Consider the following 7,164-nt stretch of genomic DNA (forward strand, 5'->3'; position numbering starts at 1 on the left):
GAGTGGTATGGGCGAGGGCACGGGTGTTGATAGTTTTGGTAAGAGGGGATTTTGTGGTTACATGGGCTAGGTTAGAGAGAGGTGTAGGGAAAGCGAGGGGTACAGATAGGGATAGATTTCTGCTCTGGCTTCTCATGAGCCTCTTTAAACGGGGGCTGTGGGAAGCCAGGCAGAATTTGGTAAAGACAGGGAGAGATTGGGGGGTGGAAGGGATATTTAGGAGGGTGGAAGGAGATTTAAGAGGTAGGATGAAGAGGGAGGAGAGGAAGTGGGGGAAACATGCGGCACGGGAGAGATGGAAAGGGGGTTTAGGGCTGGGGGTGTTAGATGGAGATTGATAAGGGGATAGATTAGGAGCGGAGAGATAGGGAAAGGTAGTGGTTAGGGATGACGGGGAGGGATGATGCTCCCCTGAGTTTTTGTTTTTGGTTTGTGTGTTCTTGATTATTTGAAAATGCCATTATTTAAGTTGGAAAGAAAATTATATTTTTTGAATTGTATGAATGAATGGCATAGTAAGTAATAAATTATTTTTTCAAAAAAAAAAAAAAAATCTGTTCTTATCAGTTTAATATCTGATACGTCCCCCATCGGGGGACTACATATTAAATGGATTTTTCGAACAGGGAGTCGGAAATGGGGCTTGCTCCGTCCGCTCCACGCATCGACCCGGTATTGCAGTACCTCCGGGAACGGTGCAACACTTTTCTCACGTTGTCAAGGAAAAATACAAATTCACAAAGGTATGTAATTGGCTGGCTGGCTGGCTGGCTGGCTGGCTGGCTAGCAGAAGAAGAAGAGAAGGAAAGAAAAACATTCAAACTCTTAGAAAGGCGAAGCGCCCTTCAATGGGGTCCCCCGTTTCCCGCCATTTTACTTAAAAAAAATTTAAAAAAAAGCGGGTTGTGTAACACATTCACTGCACATTCACTGTACCTGTTGAACACCCAGCACCAAGGTCGCCAGGCTACTAGAAGCTAAGCTCACTGATGTGTTCTGCTTTGACTAGCATGGCCTCGTTTCAACCCATCTTGAAGCCTTATCTCAGTGATGTAGTCTGCGAGAGCATCGTCCATGTCAAACTCCTCTGCGTACAATCTATCCTGGTCATCATAGTCATACCCAGTAGCACCGTGTCGATCCACGTCGCTGTTGTATCGATCGTGTTCGAGTGGACTGTGGAGTCTAGTGTCCCCGACTCCGTACCCGAATCGACTGGTGTGTCTAGTGTCCCTGACTCCAGACAAGGCATTTATGATATCGACAGAGCCAGCATAGCTAATGAGAATCCTCTTGATCATTTCGCTGTGCTTTGTAGCGAACCCAACACCAAAGGCATTAGTTTCCCGTGATGACATGAGCAGAAACTTTTCAAAAGACATGTCCAGGTTAGCAGGCGTGTGCCCTATCCAAGCTTGAACCAGTTGTTTCACGTTGACATCCCTTATCGACCCAGCGTATTGCCCAGTGCCTTGCTCCCCTACACTGTTAACCCTGCTCGCCATTATTGTTCCCAACTCCTCTTTTGTCTAGACCTTGGAGGTACATTTGGGAGCAGATGCTAGTTAATACCTGAGTCCTATTAAGAGTTACCGAACCCGTTACAGTCTTTCGAACCGTGTGAATCAATGTGTTCCATCTAACAGTGGCAGCGAAGAGCTGCCTACTTCCCCAAATGCGGTTCTGACAGACCGTAGGTGGTAGACGAAAGATAAGGTGAGAGTCACATAAGCGAGCACCACAGCTGACTGGATGAAATTAGTATTGTTGGGATGTAGAGAACAACCCTGGGCACGTCCTCACGTTCTACACTCAGTAACAGACCTAACGTTGTATCAGTTGTCCGATTCGGAGCTATGGTGACATTACAATAACTGTTATTAAACAAACGCACAGGTCGGACTTGTGCTGCTACAATGCTACAATGACCAGGCTATTGATATTCATTGCTGTATTTGTACAGGCTACCTTGGTATCAATGTACCCACGGTGCTTGTTGATGATGAGCTATTAGAAAGTACAGATCGTAACCTGGAAGGTATTCTCAAGACCGTGGAGACTATCCTAGCAGAACCCCATGCGAACATGCAACATATGGACAAGGCAGACATGTGCGATTATATATTACAGCAAGATGATAACAGGTTGATGCTCCTAGCTGAAGAGGCCGTGAAAGCCTTGGACGCTCTGAGTGAAGAGGCTCTAGCAGCGTACAATGATAATGATGTCCATCATGCTGAGAAGGACCACCACACTACACCGGTGTCGGACTAGGCATAGGAGAAGACAAAATACAATACCCGGGCATGACAAAGACTTTGGATTTATCACGATAACAAGCTGATGCTCCTAGCTGAAGAGGCCGTGAAAGCCATGGAATAGTGATCGCTCACCCCTTTTGGCATTAGCTATTGTATCATAATGAAATTTCCTAATCAATCTGTCATGTAAAATTGTGTTGAAAATAAAGCACACCAGGTAGCAAATGTATTACGGTTCTGTCTTTATTCTGCACACATACACACACACAGGTACAAACATTATTGTACACATAATACATGGTCTGTAAAATTAAACAATGTGGTCTCTATCAAGTGGAGGCAATGATGTGGCTACTGAAATGGGTTTGCTCGTCTAATTCTCCCAATTGCTCCAAAATCAACCTTAGCCTTGGTAACAGTGTTTGGATTGACATCATAGCTCTCGTCCTGGTAGAAGTCAACCTCATAGCACTCTGAGTCCCCATCCTTGTTTGTACCTTCAGCCTGCTCATAGTCATGCTGTACCGGGTTCACGTGTTCTTTTTCAACCTGAGGAGCAATGTCCTGGATCAGACACACCTTACGACTTCTGTGGAAACTGGGCCGTGTGCAACGGTCAGAGAGTTTCACGTCTAGGGAACTGTACACGCTGTCTAGGCTGCCATGACTATGTGATCTCGGATCCTTTGATTCCACCCTCATAGAGCTGGGTTCCTCCTTGACACCGGTCGCAGTGTTCCGGTAGTATTGCAGCTTCTGGGTTCTGTAGATCGGAGGGGGTCTGGTCGGATCGGACTGTTTTACGGTCCCTATTACATTGTACACGCTGTCTAGCCTCTCCTGCTGCAGTGTCAAACCCTTTGCAGCCTGGGACTCGTTCATGGTGTCACTGGTCTTTGATCCAGAATAATCTTCCTCCAGCTCCATGTTTCTGATCATCTCGTAGTCGTCGATGCTGTCGTCCCATTGCTCTACAAGCTCTGATATAGTATTGTACCGCACCTCTACACCTTCCAGGGTGTCCATGATGTATGCGCTGTAGTCGTCGTTCGGAAGGATGCTGTAGCGAACAGTCTTATCTTGGTGCCTCACCAGCACCTCAAACCTGTCCTGTTCCGTATTGTCAGGCCTTATGAAAATGTAATACCCTACAGGTTTGTCACGCATCTCTGCAATAGCGTCGCTCACATTCTGCTTGGTGACAAACCTCAGTGAGAGCATCTGTGCAGCCCAAGCGTCAGCCAGGTCTTTCTTTCCAGCTGCGTAGTTAGGTAACTTTCGCCTGATGCCTCCCCTGGACCGGTTGGGAAACATTATTGTGCTTGGTTCAGCGCTGACTGTCCTGATTTCAATCTGCCCCAGTGTTGACATTCTATTTGCTAGTTAATATACCATTTTGTCTTAGCTAGTCAGCTTTCTAATATGAGTACTATCCACATGCCCAGGTAAAGGACTCTCAATTGACTCTGGCCTGAAGTAACTCATCCGACCGGGAACCTTTTCCGGCTACATCTCCTGCGTCGACAGGCTTTTCCAACCGCGCTTTGTGTCCCAGTTGCTCCTTGTTCACGGCATAGCCAGAAAGAGAGCCAATCTAATGACAATCCTTGTAATCCAGTTCCTTCTGAGGTTCAGCGACAACTCAACCTCGGAACAGTCCTGTTGCACCAACCACTCAGCACCCAAACGCACAACTCTCTCCCTCAGTTCGTTACAAGCGGACGTGTCCTTCATGAAGCTGAAATAGGCAGAGTAGAGAGGCTGCAGCTGCAGGAGTAACTCCCCACCACTCCTTATCTCTTTTGAGTCAATTTTCTTATCTGCCACCCACATTAACTTTATTGAAAGGTTCTTTTCACCGTCAGTGTAAATCGGGAGAGGGTACTTCGTGTATAGGTTGTAGAAGTTGCCTTTGCTTAGACGGGCTGCCTCTCCGCATATTCCGATAAGGTTACCGTGAGCCAACCCCGAGGCCCTCATCAATTGTCCACACAGCTCTGGGTTGGTAGTCCACAGTGACAATGCCACTCGCAGGTTCTGCAGTCTTAGGCAGCGGAACTTGATATCTTCAGAGAGTCTATCCACGTAGACCAGTCGGCCATCAGTGGTCAACCAGAATGCTTTGATGTCCTGCTGGAAAGCGATCTTGTCACAACACACCTGACTGCACAGCTCCGGGTCATCATCTGTCATCAGAGTGCGGTTAACCCAGAGCAGTTCTCTATCGGTTAACGGTTCCGGTCTGGTAAACAAACGCTTTGCTGTGTGGCAGGGCACACCCGAGAAAAGCCAACAGTATCTGAAGTGAATTTTCATCGGTAACACAAACTCCAGTACGGTCCATTTCGAGGGATTAGATTGCTCCTTACCAGTGTGACACATGGACATGTTGTCCGTGATGCATTCACTGGGGCACAGTATGACATTATCAGATTCACCTGAGCTCCAGCTAAGCTCTGGGTGTAACGCATCAACAGGGTTGCGATCGCGACACCGAGCGCTGTCCTCAAACCCCAGCGAGACCTCGTGGTTACTCAGTGAGTTGGTGAGCGACCCCATTGATAACGCTAGGTCTGCCCCTATCGGGGTTGCTGTCGACTGCGTGAGAGCCAGGCTCTCCAAGGCCGACATCAACAGACAAAGGGAGCGGATGAATACCGATAGAATGACCGAGTACAATCGACTGATAAAAGACCGATTTGCACAAGCTGCGCTAATAAAGGAGCTCGGGGTGGAGCGTGCTAAAGCGAGGATGCTCGAGTTACAGCTGTACGGCGCATCGGTGAACGACAAGTCAAACTCCGTGATGTACCGGTTTGAACGTATGATAGATAGGGTGTTTGAATATTTCCAAGTCAAAGGAATGCGTATGGAACCGTTTCAGATAGAACTCTTCAGGGGTGTGGTGTTGGGTGTTACCAGTAGTCAATTTGGAGACTCTCTCTTCAAGTATAAACACCCTCTGCTTGAGAAACTTTGCCTAGCCCCTTTGGGCTCAGAGAACTATGATCACGTCAACCCTGCCCTAGGTCACCTTTACCAGGTGGAGAGAGAGTTCTCTCGCTATGCCAACCCTTACACACTTTGCCTAGCCCCGAGACAGTGTGGAAAAAGTTTAATGATGAGGCTGTTACTAGCGGCTGTTCTCCTACACCTCGATATCAACATCATGGTTCAGGCACAGAATAAACACATGTGCAACACCTTGAGAGTTGGGGTGGAGAGCGCCATGGAAGAACTCCAGCACCTGCAGTCTTTTCAACACACAGAGAAACCAGTGACCGTTTGTGGTAACCCAGAGAATAGGATCTACAGATTCGACCCCGGTTACAAGGGCTCTTCCTTTGCTCACTTCTTGGCATCCAGTAATGATGTGAGTATAACCGTAGATATCTCTCAACAGGCAAAGGGTGTCTATCATATTATGTACTATTCTACCCTTTCCTATTCTACCCTTTCCTAATCAACCCTTTCCTACTCTACCCTTTCCTACTCTGTTCTGTCCTAACTGAGTCTGGTCCCATATGGTAAGTTTGATGTGAAAAACTATCCAACCTTGACCAACAATGAATCCCGAGACCCACACGAGGCACCGATGTGGCCTGAATTGACCTAGGTGGGGGCCATGGGCTCCGGGTTTCTACCTCGCACTTGAAAATCTTCAAACTTTGACAAAGTTAAATAATATCCAAGGGAGATGTTCACCCTAGCCCAGTCACTGACAGACTGAGCACATTCTGGGTATGGGACTATGAACGGGAGGAGGAGCTACCATAGAAATCCAATCATGTATAATGTTTACAAACAAGACTCTGGAGACGATGGGGCCCGAATTTGCCTGTTTTGGAGGGCCTCGGGGCTCCTGTGTCCACTTGGCACTTGGAAAAAGTTGACGGCTCATGTTTAAATTTGAGACCACTTACATCTGTCCAACCGTCACGAGGAGCCGATGGGGCCAGAATTTCCCTGTTTTGGAGGGCCGCGGGGCTCCAGTGTAAACTTGGCACTTGGAAAAAGTTGACGGCTCATGTTTAAAATCGAGACCAATTCTATCTGTCCAGCCGTGGCTCATGTTTCCCACCCGAATTCAAATGTCCAACCGTAACCAACTTTATCTATCCAACCGTGGCTCGTGTTTCCCACCCGAGTTCAAATGTCCAACCGAGAGAAATTCTATCTATCCAACCGTGTCTCATATTTCCAACGGGGCAATATCTCATGTTTCCCACCCAAGTTCAAATGTCCAACCGAGAGAAATTCTATCTATCCAACCGTGTCTCATATTTCCAACGGGGCAATATCTCATGTTTCCCTCCCGAGTTCAAATGTCCAACCGAGAGAAATTCTATCTATCCAACCGTGTCTCATATTTCCAACGGGGCAATATCTCATGTTTCCCTCCCGAGTTCAAATGTCCAACCGAGAGAAATTCTATCTATCCAACCGTGTCTCATGTTTCTAACGGGGCCATGGCTCCTGTTTCCCTCCCCAGTTCAAATGTCCAACCGAGACCGATTCTATCTATCCAACCGTGGCTCATGTTTCTAACGTGGCCATGGTTCATGTTTCCCACCCCAGTTCAAATGTCCAACCGAGACCGATTCTATCTATCCAACCGTGTCTCATGTTTCTAACCGGAGCATTATCATGTTGTCTATGTGTATGTGATAGTCAGCCCACGGGTGGATATTGTAGCCTATGTTAGAGAGGCTTGGTTGGCTATTACCTTTGCATAAATGTGATCAACAGAGCTTAATCACTATACACTTAACACTCTGTTAGATCCTTAGGATCCCATAGCAGTAGAGATTGTCAACACACAGTGGACTAGAACCATGTCTCACACAAGTATAAGTTATGAATGTGATCAGGCCAAGCGGACTGTCTATGATGGCTCAGTGTC

At 47.3% G+C, this 7,164-nt stretch overlaps 1 pseudogene; it reads left to right on the top strand.

The window, feature by feature from the left end:
* Positions 1 to 526: 526 nt before the first annotated feature.
* Positions 527 to 706, top strand: LOC139401163 (U2 spliceosomal RNA; annotated as a pseudogene).
* Positions 707 to 7,164: the final 6,458 nt, after the last annotated feature.

Source organism: Oncorhynchus clarkii, unplaced genomic scaffold (genome assembly GCF_045791955.1).
Source record: "Oncorhynchus clarkii lewisi isolate Uvic-CL-2024 unplaced genomic scaffold, UVic_Ocla_1.0 unplaced_contig_10086_pilon_pilon, whole genome shotgun sequence".
NCBI classification, from domain to species: Eukaryota; Metazoa; Chordata; class Actinopteri; order Salmoniformes; family Salmonidae; genus Oncorhynchus; species Oncorhynchus clarkii.